General features: G+C 39.8%; 1 protein-coding gene across 4 annotated transcripts in view; it reads left to right on the plus strand.

The window, feature by feature from the left end:
- The window catches only part of LOC105838240 (brain tumor protein), an 87398-nt gene that overhangs the window by 36243 nt on the left and 33155 nt on the right, over nucleotides 1-18000 (plus strand). The window contains exon 1 of one of the 4 annotated variants that reach the window (XM_012683658.3): nucleotides 2153-3598. The exons of the other annotated variants lie outside the window; for them this stretch is intronic. The gene's annotated coding sequence lies outside the window, so the exon portion shown is untranslated. Of the gene's footprint in view, nucleotides 1-2152; nucleotides 3599-18000 lie in introns of those variants that run through there. 4 annotated transcript variants of the gene reach the window in all.

Below are 18000 nucleotides of genomic sequence, written 5' to 3' on the forward strand. Positions count from 1 at the left end.
GTTTGCGACTGTGCTACGCGGATTTTCATCTTCGTGTAATTGATTCGCCTCATTTCAAACAACGTTCCTCGCAACTGCCGCACGATAACCAACCAACCCCTCAGACCCGTGAAAAAGCCTTGAAAACCTTAGCTGTTTGTCTCCCTCGACTACCTCGGGGCTGTTTTCTCATGAGTGTCAGTCTCGTGAAATATTCTCCCTTCCGTAAAGTAATCTCTACCTGCCTGGATAGTATGTTCTTATTCCATGAAATAACGCTGAAACTCAAAAGCGCATGAACACCCCCTGAGAATTGTGCCACAGAGAAGTTTTCGTTTCTAATAGAAATTCTCGCTAATGCAATAGATAATGTAATAGATTTTACGTATTGTTACACAATTGAAATACATTCCTGCGAGCAGAGGGGAGGGGAGGAGCAGGCACATTTACGCAAGATAAATTTCACCGCGTTACCGTGTTACGGTCGCGAAGAATTACGTCTGCTTTGATTTCTAGCAAAAGCTCTCTGCCTACATGGTAATCTTTATATAACAAACTGGTGTTTTCATTAAAGTGTTTTCATTAATTTATGCTCGCCGCGCGTACAAGCCGATTCTACGGTATTTCGCGCGCTTTCTTTTTACGTAGCGTGCTTGTAGTTCATCACTTTTCAATTATGTAATATTTTTAATTATATCACATTTTTCTCAAGTATAATGTGAGCTCTTTGCCATTAACAAATGACATGGAAATGAATAGATTCGATTTGCGTGTTAATGTTGAGCTGCAATGAAGTATACGGACGTACGGAATAGAGGAACATAAACGTCGTTATGAACATCCAATGAAAGAAAAGCAAAACCGCGATCTGCACACAAACGAGAAAACCGCAGCGCGCAGGAAATTTTCTCACGGATGTTAAACATTCCCTCCCTCGCAGCGACCGGCATACTTTTCCTCATTATCTTTTATCCTCACCTGGCGACGTTTTCACGCTTATTGTTTATTTTTTTTTTCAACATATGTCCACATGCTACATATAAATGATTTATATTTTCAATTATCGACGTTGCAAAAAAAATTTAATATTGTTAATTCTGTCTAATACGTTAGTTAATCTTCCCTTGATTTAAAATTTGACGAGAAGAAAGACTAAGTAATATTATTTACAATAATAGGATAACATTTTTCCATTTCGTGTGTGTATATGGTAAAGTGAAAAAGAATTGAAATTAAGAGTTGGATTAAAGGTTGGTCTCCCATTAATTAACAAACAAAATAACGCCGTGTAATAAATGCTTGCATTTTTCTTGGAGAAAATTGTTGAATATTAATATTTAAAACTTATATTTCGTAAAGTAACACATGCGGATGTAATGCGTCGATCGAGCTAAAACAGCTCTAGGAAACAATATAATAAGAGGCGTTACGCCCTGCCGTCATAATAGATGTTTTATTGATTCGTCGCAAACTACAGTGTATCATAGGTTATGGTATGAAACCTGTGTTCGTCTGTAATTGGTTACGGTTTTACGTACGATTGCCCCAGCTGCCACTTTGGCTTTGCATTATTTATTGCGAGGCGTCGCGCACAAAAGCGCTTGCCTATATTTTATATCAATATAAAGAGCGATAATGCCGATTCTATTAGCTTATTACGAGACAATAAAAAGTTCTTTTACAAAAAAAAAAAGATATTTTATTTTGATATTACATGCACGTGTACTTGACGAAGCTCGAATGCAAATTAAAAGAAAAGAAACGCACGTTTCTAACACTGCGCAGCAAGTCTAACTCTGGTCTAAGGAAACGTTCAATTCTCTATCTTTAATGTCAATCCGATGGCGTGCAATACGGCGATAGCTCCGAAATTTACGGATCAAGATCAAGGTTATCGTCCCGAAAGCGTCGAGTTCGCCGGTCGCGCAGCGGCCGATCGATCGTGCAGACCATCAGCGACTTTTTTCGATCCGGCCACCCGTTATGACGCCAACGGGCGCCGCGTCGCGCCGGGTTGATGCCGCGAGGGTGTTGCGCGCCAGCCGGAGGGCAGCCGGAACAGCGGAAGGGAAAGGGGAGGAATACCACCGGCGATGGCGATGGCGATGGCGGTGGCGGTAGCGACGGCGGCGGCGTCGTCGGCGGCGGCGGCGTCGGCGTCGGCGTCGGCGTTGGTGGCGAACGACGGTGGTGGTGGTGATGGTGGTAGTGGTAGTGGTGGTGGTGGTTGTTCGAAAGCCCTTCCCCCACCATTTCCCCACAGCGTCTCGACGCCGCGGCTCGGACTCCACCGTTAGAGCGTCGTTTCAGTTACCAACAGACCGCGCGATCGTTCGCATCGCCGACGCGAAGCAAGAGGGGGAGAGAGAGAAAGAGAGCGCGAGAGAGAACGAGTGAAAGGAAGAGAGTGAGAGAGAAAGAAAGGAGTGCGCGAGTGTGGCGCGTCGTGCATATGCGCGCAAAAAGGAGCGAAAGAGAAGGATCAAAATAATACGAGAGAAAGACAACATCAGGGAGAGGAGAGAGAAAGAGAAAAGAAGAAGAAGAAGAAGAAGAGAGCAAGCAAACTATGTTACGAGTCGTCTTCGCCGTCGCTGTCGTCGTCGTCGTCGTGCCGCTCGGTCTCGCCTGAACAAAGGAAGGTTCTTCTCCCTCGGCTCTCCGCATCGAGGGTCGTTTCCGATCGACGAACCGTCGGGATCCTTCCTCGGGTGTCTTCGGCACGGCTCGTGTGCGTCGGGCGCGCACGAAGCGGTCAGTCACGTAGCAGCGGCCGAGACGTGAGGAACAAAGGACGGTGGCAGGATCCGCGCGCGCGAAAGAGGGTAGACGAGCGCGGTGCGCGGGGTAATGAGACAAGCGTTGTACGCGGCGGTCGTTTGCGCGTCACTCCCGGCGACATTGTTGACACTCACGGCCGGAAAGCGGCCAGTGGAAACTCGTCCGATCGAGATCTCGAGTCTCCCGAAAAGAGAGTAGAGGGAGGAAGGAAGAGAGGGAGAGAGAGAGAGAGATTTCGACAGACGCGTCGCGAGCTCGACTTGTGTATTGTGCGTTGTTTTTTTTTTGCTTTTTTTATACTTTTTTATCCTGACGATACAACACCCCAGTGCGACGATCCCGAGGTAAGGAGAGAAAGAAAGAGCGAGAGGAAGAAAGAAAGAAAGGAGCGGTAGCGTACCTGCCCGTCGAACATCCTTCGAAAGGGACACGATTTGTGAGTGAAAGAGAGAAAGAGAGTGCGGTGGAATGAGATAAGAGAAGAAAGAAGGAACGAGACCCCGGATTTTTCGGCCTGCCTGCCTGCCTGCGCGACAAACCGGCGACCTAACCTAACGACAACGAGAAGTGCGCGCGAGAATCGAAGGGAAGGAGAGAGAGAGAGAGAGAGAGAGAGAATCTCGTTGTGCGCGGGTCAGGGGAGAGCGGGAGCCGAAAGGACGAAAGTGAAAAGGCGAAAGAAAAGTCGGAGCGCTTCTCCGCTCCGGGGGTTTTTTTAACGGCGTCGTGGATTTTTCGTGTGACATGTGCCGCAGAGTGTACCGCGACTGAAGAAGGGAGACTCGACGGAGAAGTTCAACGTTTATTCGGCAGCGCACGGATTATCCTCGTGTTTACGGTGAGTCTCAGTCTCTTTTTCTCAATCGGGAAAACAAAGGAAAAACTCGAGTTTCCGAGAATGGTTTCTCGGCTGCTCGGTAACTTTCGGCGTTCGGTGCGCGAGACTCGGAATTCCGGAATGCGTCGCGGTTGCCTGCGAAGGCTCCTTATACCCGTGGTCGTTTTTGGAGCCGACTCGCTCGACGTGATCCCCATTGTTTTTCCTTTCCCCGAAAGAGAGATCGCGTCTTTCTTTACAAACGAACAATGGACTGACGAAAATGTGGATAGAATAAAGTAAACGGAAACGAACACAATGAAAGGAAGACCATAGGGATCTTCGACGAAAAGGTCGAGGGACCAAGTTTTCAGTTCGAAACGATTCGGGAGAGTTTTCTCAGCCTCGTTTGGAGAGGAAAAAGAAAAGTTTCGCTCTCGTTAAAACGGACGAGATACGCGTTTATAGTCCGCGCGCGGTTTGTGCGATTTGCGATTCCAAATCGCGTTAAGTGGAATTATAGTCGTGCGTCACTACTCTCGTCAGCCACTCGCATCAATCGAGAGTCACCGCGTCAAGTTGGATTTTCTCCCACGCGTTGAACACCTCTGTAGGGAGAGAGAGGGACGATCTCTCGTTTGGGATCTCTCTCACTTTCCCACTCGCTCAGCACGGCGACCCGCTCAATGACGAAATTCCACAAACTCGGCATCGCCTTTTGATCGTTGAAGAATTCCCGGGAACAATGACACGCTCGGATCCTTCCTTTCCCGTCCGCCTTCGCCCCGCCGCTCTCTTTACTATAATCGCGTTTTCCACGCGGTGCGGATGGTCTCGGGCCACAACCCTGAGAAGGGAATTCCACGAAGTCTGCAGAATGAGCCAACGTCGGTCTTTGAGGGACCTTGGGGGAGCGAACGCGAGTCGTCGCGCCGACGTTTGTGTGTCTCGCTCCTGTTTATTGTCCTCTCTCCCTCCCTCTCTCTCTCTCTCTCTCTCTCTCTCTCTCTCTCTCTCTCTCTCTCTCTCTCTCTCTTTCTTTTTCTCTTTCTCTTTGTCTCTTTCTCTCGGCGGTAAACAGGAGCGTTTCAACGGCGATCATCGGCGCCGTCGGTTGATCCGGAGACGCGCTCGTAAACGAGCGGGTCCGGAGCCATTCGAAGGGAAATAGTCTCGACGAAAGATTCTCATGCTTCCAGACCGCAAGCGAGTTGACCGAAAAGGTGGTGTCTCATCGCATTCAAAAAAATCACTCTTCATCGTGCAATTACGTAGAGGGTATATATATTATAATTTGTTTCTCTCTGACGACGTAGCTCGTTGGAGATGCGACAATGAAGACGAATAGGTGGGCAGGAGTTGACAAAGAAATTGAATTTATTTCTCCTTGAGATTTATGCTGCAGGTTATCCGAGATACAAAAACTGTCGGTCTCTTCTCCGCGTTGCGCTTCTCGCTAGTAACGTTTCTTCTCGCACGGCCGCATTTAGCCCTAAATGCGCGTCAAGAGCCACCGAGGCCTTTGAGAATCATCTTTGCCGGGTCGCGACAAAGTCAACCGCGTTTGTCGGCGGACCGCATTCGCGGAGCACCGAGAGTGAGTGAGTGAGACCGCGCTTAATTAGACACTCGTTCGCCGCGCGCTTCGTCGTTGACAGTGGTTAATTATTCAAAAGCATGCGTGTCAACGCGATACCTTGAAATTGCCGCTTCCGGTAGCTCGTAACTTTGTCGATGATAGCGGGAACAACGACGATTGCGCAAGACGCGAGCGAAGAAAGCGGCGATGTATGTCGTCCACTTTGTATAATCTGTCGGGCAACGGAATGGAAACGAGAGAAATTCCCTCCTTTTTTTTTACACTCGAGATCCGAATGTTAACGTTTTGTTGTACACATTATTTTTTTTTGTGGCACCTCCAAGTCATTCGCGTTTCAATTAACTTTTATTACTTTTACTTTTACGAGTTTAAGAAAATTCTTCAACGATTTTTACGTATAATTTAACATCTCCAGAAAGTATTTGTATGGTGTTATAATTAAAAGAAAATTGTACATAAATGTCATAATTAATTATAGCCAATAAAATCAGAGAAGTGCAAGTTTCCATATATAAAATTTATAACTCTGAAACAAAAGTGATTTAAGAAAAAAATATTTTAAACTTTAAAAGGGAATTAAAAATAAAGTTGGAAATAAGGGAAAAAACAATAATGTACTTGTATAAAGCAAACAAACATGTGCCATACACGTTTAGAATAATTTGTAGCCAGGATAATTTTTCTAAAATGTCTTGAATAAAGGACAGGCACAAACTGAGGCAGGTAACACGCAGGTTTATTCTCTAGATACCAAATTCTTTTAAGGGAAAGGCCGCTAGTTTGCCAAGTATTTATAGTATTTTAAGGAAAATAAATGCACTGATGAAACATTTTTATCTAATCGTGTTAAAATATCTAATGCCGATATCCAAAGAGGTAGAATAAATTCTCCAAACACAATTGCTCGCAGCTCCTGTAAAAATAAAATAAGGTGATTTCCTCGACGTTGCAGTTACTCAAATATACATGCATGCACGTTTTTATATGAAACATTCTTCAAAATTCTCGTGTCTTTGCTGTCGGCGAAGCGAAATGAAACGCGTGTCGCGTACGGACGGCCCATTGATTTCTCGTAACGACGGCGTTTCCATCGATGGATGCTGGTGGAAAAGGAGAGGACAATGCGCGGATCGCGCCGGAAAGAGAGGAAAGGGAGAGAGGAACATCAATTTTCTGTAGGACAAGCGAGTAATTAAAATTCTGTCCCGCGCGCGCTGGCTTCGGAAATCAAATCGGCCCGCCATTTATAGCCTGCGTGATATCCTGCGTTTTCATTTTCGTTCTCCGCCGCTTTCCGCTTGATAACACGAGAAAGAGAGCGAGAAAGAAAGAGAGAAAGAGATGGAGCACTTCGAATCAGCAGTCAAACATATCTCGCATATGTGATTTATTGCGGCAGTTAAAATTAGGTTACTTTTAGTTATCGACTTCCGCTCGCTAGCACTAATTACCGAAACGCATCTGTAAAAAATGTTCAAGTGTCTTAATAATGAAATTGTACGTAAATTTTTAAAAATTTGGTAATTTCAGAATAAGTTCTTTACAAGTTGGAGAAAGTTTGTTATTGGAAAGCACGGGAGAGTTCTTTAGTAACTTTGATAAGCTTAAAAGTGCAAAAGTTATTTAATCTGACATAATAAAGTACGTGGTTATCGTTTATTGATAATGATCAAAATAATGTAATAATGTACTAAAAGAATGAAATGCAAATATAATCATTAGTTTCTTTATTAAGTTATTACGTTATTTTAATCGTTTAATAAATTTATTTTTTCGTTGTGCTATAATAATCAACGCTCTGTTCAATATAAACGGATCGAAAATCTATTTCAGAAAAAAGCGAGAAAGAGAAGAGAGAAAGAGAGAGAGAGAGATGAACCGAGTTTTGCGTTCGACGCGTTCGACGAGAACAAAGAATTTACGCGAGAATCTCGAGCGCTCGCATGGGCGAAATCGTTAATCTAACCGAATAAAAGGTTGAAAAATAAAACTTCTAAAAATATATAACAATTTATCTGCGCTATTATATTCCACGCCGATTGGCGTGCTATAAAAAAAATATAAGTAATTTCAGGGCATTGTGCAACGTCCGTGACGTTCGAAATGGGAAGTTTTTATTGTAAAATTTTATTTGAATTTTTGTCTGAAGTAACGATCGACAATGAATTTCATATCTATATACGATATAAGCTCACAATGTCTTATATCTGAAAATAGAAGCTAGTTAATAAAATTTTCTTGATAACGGTTTCTTAAGCTTATTGACAGTTGGAGAAGTCTCTGCGTTCCAGCGAGATGATTCAAACAATTTGTAATTGTTCTTATCTCGAGTCATTTTGTGATCATCAAACGCAGGACGCTTTTGACCACCAGTCTTTTAAGTGTTTTATTGAGTGAGTCAGAATTATCATTTCCTTTTTTATCTTTCACATACAGAAATAGAATTATTTTTCTGTCGAGTCTTCTAGAATATTTTCATTTAACACTATTATTTAAAGCATCTTTGTATTTAAAAGCATGAGTTTTTAAAAGTAAGAGTTTTTAAAGATACAATTACTAAAAATAGTATACGTTGCGGGGCTATCTGCATTCTAAATTTTTATTATTAGATTCAGGTGACTCGCTCTGTACATGTATTCAAAGATGAGAAAACTGAATTCTTAATCAAACAAGAACATTTTATTACATTATTGTTTGTTATTAAAGCCACATTGTTACATGGCATCTGTTTACGCAAATTTGTATTTGAATAATCAAGTACAATTAAACTTTAAGTATTAACACAATTTACTGTATAAATTCTACATTGTTCAAGTCGGTCATATCTCTATATATATTTGACACATTTTACTTTATTTTACATATTGTAATTATTGATTATATGATTATTTTTAATTACATCATAAAAATGACGCTAATGAATAGTCCAGTGCAACCATTACTCTGGATTCCATTGTTTATGATTAGACTGGATGTTTCATGAAGCGAGGGTTTTTTTAAATCCGTATTTGCACTTTGCTTAAGAAGCTTTGAAAAGCTTTTTATGAACGTGACTTCGACGTGCTCGCGGTCGTATTTAGGTGAGAAAAGGTTCACGTAGCCGTTAATATTTGTACCGCGATAAAGCCGACGCATAAATACCCACGTCCTCCCCGGTATTAAAGTGTCATTGCGATTAATGCGTCATCGCCGGCGTACGCGCGAGACCGCGCGTAATCGCTTTCCGTTACATCAAAGTTTCAGCGAAACGTCGGACGAGGAGATTCCACGTTACTCGATGGAAATATTGTCGTGATAGAATCCAGTCGCATTTTTCATGGACCATATCGTTTATTCGGAAAACAGGTTAAGGAGGATGTTGGAGAAGATGCGAGCTCCGAGTGCCCGAAATGGATTTCGGTGCGAAATTCTTGAAAGATTGAGCAAACAAACGAGAACGAGAAATCCAATTCAGACAGGATTGTTCGAATTATTTTGTTTCGTAATTTTATTATCGCATATATATGTATATATAATGGTTCTTAATTGTAAAGATGTTCGTAAACAACAATTTAATAATAATTGTATTAATTACCATATATTTGTTACGCTGAATAGCTTGTACTTTTGAGGCATCGCGCGTTATTATTATTTGTATTAATATATAATTGCGTCTACATATAAAAATATCTCAAATTAGTACATCAACTTTCGAACGAAAAACTATTACAAACAGAAATGTACAGATTCATACTTTGTTCGCGTCGACGTCCCGCGAAAACTTCTCGAATCGATTTACGTTTATAATGATCGGTTCGATGGGCGAATAGTTGTGATAATTAGTTTTTCATTCGGCGTGAACGTGTGCCACTTAATTGCTCATCGATTGGCTTTATCTTGTGGCGACAGCTGTTTAAATCAGTCGCAGTGTATATCTGCCATCTGATGTTGGTTACCTCTTTTTTTTTTTCTTTTAAATTGATATTGATTATCTTTAACGAATAGTAAATAAAGTTAAAAATACAAATTATTTAAAAACTTCTGTTTTGTCTATTAACAGAGGTATATCATGATATGTGCTAATTTTATATCACGCAAACTTAGTGAAAATTTTGAAAGAAAAATAATTATCTCTGCAAAATTATCAATTACCCATCATTCTTTCGAGTCGCTGTACAATTTGCGAAGATAGCTGTAAATTTCCTGCATTTTAGTCATTACGTCGAATAGTTCGCGACATACTTTATAAAATAGAGTCACTTCTAATCAAGGAGATTACCCCGCGCAAAACCCGTTTTGGTCGATGCGATCTTCGTGCCGCTTATTCAGAACCGTGAAAAACGTGTGGATATGCCTTAAGCAGCGAAAGTAAACGGCTTCCGCGGATTTCATCGGCGTAGAGACGAAGGCAAATCTCGCGTATAGAAATAGATGGCCGTCTATCACTCGTATGTTACATAATTACATAGTAGGAAGCTCTCCGGTCTCTAGGTTCGAACGTGGTAATAGCGTAAGTCCACTTACGTCGTTATTGCACCAAAGACTTTTCTAAAATGGAGATTTATTTATTAGCTTTTATGTGATTATCCATTTGTTGCTGAGATTTGCAGAAATCGTGTCGTATTTTATTTAAATTTATGTCAGATTTCATTATGAAATAGCTATACGAGTCAATATGAAATTAACCAAATCTCTGTGTGTGTCGAAGACCTGAAGTTATTGACATAATACTCAGACAGAAAGTAGATTTTTGCTGTCGTTACGAAATAGCGACACAAGTTATTAAATTTACGTATTTATTTGATTACATAATCATTACAGAGTATTTATTGTTGAAAGACATTGTACATAAATTTTGTTCTTATCTAGAAATAAGATGAAAGTTGTAAATCTTGTCCAAATTGCTCACATTGATTTATTTCTTCCGAAATTACTATTCACATCGCTTAAAGACAAATATCTTATGTGTTTTCAGCTATTAAATAAATTAATTAGATTAACATAAACAACTGTGTATTCGTAATCTCGTGCGGTAAACTATTTGTTTAGTATGAATTTTGCTATGTCAAGTTATGCATGTTTGATGTAAACGAAGGCTCAAGGCAACCGCGTTCAGCATTAAATCCAAGTCTGGCTCGAGGAGATAAACGTGCGTAATTCACGGGAGTATGAATTTCCGGTGAATATCGGACAAATTCTCGATAGAGGCCGGACGGCGATTATAAATTTGCCGTTGTCCCCTGTTGTTTTCAGCGTACACCAAATAGCATCGAAAATGAGACGCGCAATAGCATTATGTGTTCGAGGCGCGCCGCGTCTGCTCAAAAAAATCACGAAAATAAAGGTGGCCGTTCGTGGAAATTTGATATTTTTCAACCGTGAAACATGCCAGATATTCAAATATTCGTGTAATTTAAATTTTAGTTTATCTTATACGTAATCGCGTTTATTTAAGTAAGATTATGTCTAAAATTATATTGATTATTTATTTTGATCTTGAAACTTCAACACAGTGTTGTTCCACTCGAAAAAAAAGAGATTTTATTTGTGGAAGATGTGAGAAAAAATCGACAAAACTCGTTTATTTACTTTGACTCTATGTAATACAGACATTAATTAAGAGATTCCATTATATTAATCATATCATTATCGTGACCCGAGAGAGTACACGTGATGAATAGTAGCTAGCTGGTAAATAGGATATAAATAACTTATGATTACCGTTAAGCTTTTTTTGCCATTACATTGCGTAAGTAGATGTGGAGCACATACTTCCTGACATGCATTTATTAACATACACATTATCAACGTGCACGTTAGAAGCTGATTTATTTTATTAATGATTTAAGGTACCGTTAGTCCTTAACCAAATCACTTTTCTGTGTGTGTATTATTATATGATGGGGGATATGATGTGTAAATGGACGGGGAACACAATGATTGTATTCACTTATACAAGTTTGTCGATATAATTTTATCGTTGCATCTAACGATGATAAATTCTTTCCACTCTAAATAACATTCCCCCTTAATATTGCCGTCATCAATTCTATCTTGAATTAGTGGGCAATCGATATTAGAAAGATAATCGAAAGATTATATTGAGTTTACACAGAAAGAAAGGTTTTGTTGAAATGTGTAAAAATTTAGCGTACGTTAATACAGATTTGAAGATAATTTTGTTGGACTATTAAATAATTAGGAAAGACATTAAAACATGATGAGTAGTGCTGTAAAAAGTTTTAACATTCTAGCAATTAACTTGAGCATCCCAACTTAACAAAGTTATTGTCAGATTTAGCTAACTTTTTAAAATACTTTTCAGCAAAATCGTTTTCTTTCCCCGTATAAACATCTTACGAAAAATTAGCAAGAAAATGGTAATACCCATAGAATTGTTCACAATTAACTATTTATTAACTATAAAAATATTGCAAGTTTGATAAGAATAGGAGAAACAACAATATAATCTGCTTACGTGAGAACTTTAGAGTCTCGAATTTATAAATGAATTATGTCATAAACGTTACGAAAATCGCGAAGCTTATCCGCATCAGAGTCTCATGTTCCAGTGTATTCCGATACTTTAGCCTTTCTATTAGTCAATCTTTCGCAAGATAGTCTTATTTTTCGTCGCGTCGCGACACACGAGAGCAATTCAGCGCGGATATTAGACCCATACATATATCCGTCGGCAAATCGATGTTTTGAGAACGGATCAAAAGCCGTTTGATGATAAGAATAAACTGTGCTTTATCTAACGCTGTGCCCTTTAGGAAAAGGCCAAGTTGTGCATTTATAAGTTCTTGATTAATGTAATTATAATTTTATTCGTTTATATAAATCCAGTTTACAAGAGAGGAAAAATAATTATTTCAAGCAGCAGACTTACATAAAAGGTTATTTTCCTATCTTGATTGATTGAGATATTTATATGCAATTATGAAATGAGTTATGCATAGCTAGGTTGCATAGCTCATTAAAAATGCAACGGAGTGGTTGACAGAATGAGAGTATTCTACGGTAGATGTGACAATAGCGGCTTTATTTGCTCCATTTTGACGTAACCGTATGCGAGTTCCACTGTCGCTTTTTGCACTTTCGCTCGTTGTCGTCGGCTCGTGCCATCTCGACAGCCTCTCGATCTCGCGAGAGTGAAATGCCAAAGTGAAAGGGTATGTCTTCTCGTGCGTGCTGTTACCTCACAACTCGTCGCGCCGGCTGTAACTGCAAGATTCGAGAGGAAGTCGTTAAGCCGCATACACATCACGTATCCGCCCTATCGAAACGTGTATGAAGTTAGCATCTCAAAGTTTAGTATTTCATAAAACTACTGCAGAATTACTTGCATCCAGCATAATTTTACAGTTCTTGATAGGTTTCAACAATAGTACCTATTTTAATTAAATTTTTATGAATGAGATGCTAACTTCCAAAATCACATACTAGCATCTCACCATATTTCGAATATACGACCACAGAGAAGACTAATCTATAAAGTTCTATCGTTTAGAGACGTCCTATCAATAGTTCTGATGATTAAATTAATAAAAAAAAATTTTTTTGTTACAAAATATACGTATATATGCGTATACGTCTGCGCACGTGGATTTGGTGTAACTGGCATCTCAGATAAACAAAATTAATTAATTTAAAAAATTTAGAAAGTATTTTTCAACAACTATCTTGATGGAAAACTTGTATTTATAAGTCTAGACATGAGATGCTGGTCGAATATCAACAGTTCTATTTCTTTTAACGCAGTTCCCATATAGATACGGACGCATACAATAATTTTCTAAAAAGTTCCGGTTATACAAATAATTAAAACATTTTTTAAACAATTATTTTGCCCGAAAAATTTGAATTTTGAGGGCTAGACGTGAGATGCTGTTCAAATATCGACAGTTCTATTTCTTTTAACGCAGTTCTCATATAGTTCCGGACGCGTACAATAATTTTCTAAAAAGTTCCGGTGATATAAATAATTAAAACATTTTTTAAACAATTATTTTGCCCGAAAAATTTGAATTTTGAGGGCTAGACGTGAGATGCTGTCTCTCCCGGTCTCTTCCCGTTTCTCCCGGTCTCTCCCCGTCTCTCCCGGGCTCTCCCCGTCTCTCCCGGTCTTTACCCGTCTCTCCCGATCTCTCCCCGTCTCTCCCCGTCTTTTCCGGTCTCTCCCGGTCTCTCCCTGTCTCTCCCGGTCTCTCCTTGTCTCTCCCGGTCTCTCCCCGTCTCTCTCGGTCTCTCCCCGTCTCTCCCCGTCTCTCCCGGTCTTTACCCGTCTCTCCCGGTCTCTTCCCGTCTCTCCCCGTCTTTCCCGGTCTTTACCCGTCTCTCCCCGTCTCTCCCCGTCTCTTCCGGTCTCTCCCCGTCTCTCCCGGTCTCTTCCCGTCTCTCCCGGTCTCTTCCTGTCTCTCCCCGTCTTTCCCGGTCTTTACCCGTCTCTCCCCGTCTCTCCCCGTCTCTTCCGGTCTCTCCTTGTCTCTCCCGGTCTCTCCCCGTCTCTCCCAGTTTCTCCCGGTCTCTCCCCGTCTCTCCCGGTCTTTACCCGTTTCTCCCGGTCTCTTCCCGTCTCTCCCCGTCTTTCCCGGTCTTTACCCGTCTCTCCCCGTCTCTCCCCGTCTTTCCCCGTCTCTCCCGGTCTCTCCCCGTCTCTCCCGATCTCTCCTTGTCTCTCCCGGTCTCTCCTCGTCTCTCCCCATCTCTCCCCGTCTCTCCCCATCTCTCCCCGTCTCTCCCGGTCTCTCCTCGTCTCTCCCCGTCTCTCCCGGTTTCACCCGAAAAATTGAGGTCAAAATAAATGTTTAAAAAATGTTTTAATTATTTATATCACCGGAACTCTTTAGAAAATTATTGTACGCGTCCGTATCTATATGGAAACTGCGTTAAAAGAAATAGAACTATCGATATTCGACCAGCATCTCACGTCTAGCCATCAAAATTCAAGTTTTTCGGGCAAAATAATTGTTTAAAAAATCTTTTAATTAATTATATCGCTATAACTTTTTAGAAAATTATTGTACGCGTCCGGAACTGTATGAGAACTGCGTTAAAATAAATAGAACTGTCGATATTTGAACAGCATTTCACATTCTAGCCCTCAAAATTCAAATTTTTTGGGCAAAATAATTGTTTGAAAAATGTTTTAATTATTTATATCACCGGAACTCTTTAGAAAATTATTGTATGCGTCCGTATCTATATGGGAACTGCGTTAAAAGAAATAGAACTGTTGATATTCGACCAGCATCTCATGTCTAGACTTATAAATACAAGTTTTCCATCAAGATAGTTGTTGAAAAATACTTTCTAAATTTTTTAAATTAATTAATTTTGTTTATCTGAGATGCCAGTTACACCAAATCCACGTGCGCAGACGTATACGCATATATACGTATGTTTTGTAAGAAAAAAATTTTTTTAAATTAATTTAATCATCAGAACTATTGATAGGACGTCTTTAAACGATATAGAACTCTATAGATTTAGTCTTCTTTGTGGTCGTATATTCGAAATACGGTGAGATGCTATTATGTGATTTTGGAAGTTAGCATCTCATTTATAAAAATTTAATTAAAATAGGTAATTCAACGGAACTATTGTTGAAACCTATCAAGAACTGTAGAACTATGCTGAATGCAAGTAATTCTGTAGTATTTTTATGAGATGCTAAACTTTGAGAGGCTAACTTCACACACGTCCTATCGAAATACTCTAAGATACAGTATCTTTCTCGATCTCTTTGGTTTATCCCTCGTGTTTGATTATAAACATTTGAGAAAGCGTCATAAAGAATATATCTCAAAGATATAAACACCTTATTGTAACATTTGGTCAAAGAATTTTAAGCTTTTTTTTAAACAATCTGATAATAATTTTTATTACACAACGCACTTCTTTAACATTGAGTAATATATATTGTATTAATAATGAGATCTAAGAGTGTCTTGTAGAGGAAATGCAACATTTCCAAAAACACTTCTTTCTCTTGCTTTCTCTTGCGTACAGTTGCATGATATTATGCAACAAGAAGATAAATGACATCGTGCACTTCCAGCTGGTAGCAAAAGAGTTTGTCTCATTAAAGAGACTCTCGCGTAGTTTCATTGAATCAAGTTTCTTCAAATTAAGAAAAAAATGTTTTCTTTCGATCCATGACGAAATGAATAATGAGTCTCCTGGCGGCCTCTCAGAGACTCGGAATCACGAAGTTAATGTCACCCGTAAATTCCACGATGTGTGCATCATACAGTGCAACTGCGCGCATAAATGTTAAATGTCGAGAGTTACATAGTTCGTTGATCGGCCTGGCTGATCGTCCCTCGCTAGAGCCAACGACTCGGCTCGTCCGAGAGCGCTCGTAATATCGCGTGCGCGTTGGCGTGAAAAGGGGTCTCTTGCGTTTAGTCGCCCGCCGAGGGCACGCTGCTCCACGCGTGTTCCACATCGGCCACGTGACGTGTCCGGAGCCGATTCGCTCGACGCGAGATCGATATCACACGCACGACTCGCGTTTGCATGGCGGTCTTTAACCCTTAGCGGCACGAATCGCTTTAACTGAAAGGTTAATAAAACCGCAGCTTCCGGCGCGACATACGGAGACGCACGTGAAGTTTGCGGGTGACACTTTTTCTTTTTTAAAGTTTATACATTTTTAGCGATAATGACAAATATCTTTACTCACGTGTTTTTAAGATTGAAACTGACGCTGAGCAATGTAAGCATTACAGAATTTGCAGGAAAACGTTGAAGAAGTTTTGGAGAGAAATTCGTTTTTTACTTTTGAAATAATTTTAAAATTGAGAAAAACTTATAAATATATACATGTATTTTATTTCGTAAATCATATTACGTGCTTACATTTATTAAAAAAACTCAGTTCTGAAGTATTCAGTATATGACGGCGTTTATCGTTATATTCCGTGGATTTTCATATACATACCCGGCTATGTACAGTGTCATAAACGAGTAATTTATCGGGCTTCGTATGCGATAAGACCGGAAGAGACTTTTACTAATAGCGTGACAAGCGAGATTGCGGTGCAACGTTATCTGTCGCTAGATATTCTAGGATAACAACGATAGCTGAATTTACGACGGAGTTGATTTTCGCAGACAAAAACGATCGAAGTGTTTCACGGAAATTCGCGTCATTTTATTATGTTCTGCGCAACCTTTCATCATTTTCCCAGGCTTTTTTGTATATGGTAATTTAACTTGCCGCACAAATGTGGACGTAACCTTTTTCGCAAACATGCGCGGTCGATTTTCGTAGAAACCAAGATTGTGATCGAGTTACCCTAGATGCATCAATATTGTGCAATATGTAAATGTCAACGTTATATGCGTTTGAATACATTTTCCCGTGCTCTCGAGTGCGACTCTCGATGACTGAGGACACTCTTCAATGAATAGAGTTGAGAATGGCTCTCAATGAGAGGATAAAAAAGTTGAAAGTCTGTGGAAGTAAGAACGACTCTCTTAATGAGTGTACGCTTGAGGATTTTGCTATGTAAGTATGATTCTCAACAGTAAAATTCTCGAGTGAACACGAAGTTCAGAACAATCTTCAATGGTCATGCGCTTTAGAGTCGTTGAGAATAGCTGTCAATATAATGGTGGTCTCAGGAAAGGAAGTATCTAATTTTATTCTTATATCTTTGAGAATTTTATTTCATAAGAATAACTTTTTATGTGATAATACTTTCTTTCTTTTTTCACAATGGAGAAAAAATTTTAATCATACCTTTCAATAATTCATTTAAAACTTTATTCTCTGGAGGCGATCCTGTTTTTAAATATACTTTATTTTAAAAGGGTAATCTCCGTAAACATACCGCTGCGTTTATCAAAGCAAACCTTTTAATTCGTGTAAAGTTTCCTCACATATAATTACGTGACGCCCAGGTCAACTTTCATTTTCCCCTCGCGTAACTCCGAGAATGGTTAGACAATCTCTGTAGCAGTAATAGATGTGCTCAAAAGTGAAAGTATAAAAATAATCCAGCCTTCTATATCTTTCTTTCAAATTTCTGTAATCGAGGATTGGTTTTCGTAGATCTAGAGAGCCCTCGACCAGAAAAGATCATATATTTTAACTACTCTATATTTAATTTTAAATGTGACCCTCTTTAATCTTCAGTTTGTATTGAAATATAATTTTCTATATGTCAAGATTTCTGGCATCATACAAAATTGGACCAGTCTATCTTTGGATTTTATCATTATCCAAATATACGACAGAATCGACAAAGCTTTTATGCTTCATCACATTTAAAGAGCAGATACGAAAGATTGATATGTCATAACTATTGTTATCGATTTATCGATATTACGATTTTAAATCAGGATCTCTCATTGGGCGTCTCGGCGAGTCTCGATTGACGACAGATCGTGATTTTATTATTGCAAAAACTAGGTTAAGAATCGCATCGAGAATCGATCAGTTAAGTCAACTGATTAATCGTGAACCGGTCCTTTTTAGTCAGACGGCGAGGCCACCGCGGATAAAAGGCGTTCGCGCGTGTAGGATTTACGCGCACCACGAACGTATCACGAGAACTGGAATAGCAGACTATTCCCGAAGACTATCAAACCAGTTAAGCATGACCCGTCATTTTTAATAGTTAGTGTCTGGATCAATTTAAATTCTCCGCCAGTTGCTGGGCTAACGTTTTATGAGTGTGGAAGATACCTTGGCCTCTAAAATAAGAAGCTTCGATTAATACTAGTCTTTTTCTCAATAAAAGTAGGATCCCCGTAATATATATATGCAACGATAATGCTATTGTAATACTATTATCATCTGAATAGCTTTACTTAATTCTTTTCTAAAAAA

Source organism: Monomorium pharaonis, chromosome 4 (assembly GCF_013373865.1).
Source record: "Monomorium pharaonis isolate MP-MQ-018 chromosome 4, ASM1337386v2, whole genome shotgun sequence".
NCBI lineage: Eukaryota > Metazoa > Arthropoda > Insecta > Hymenoptera > Formicidae > Monomorium > Monomorium pharaonis.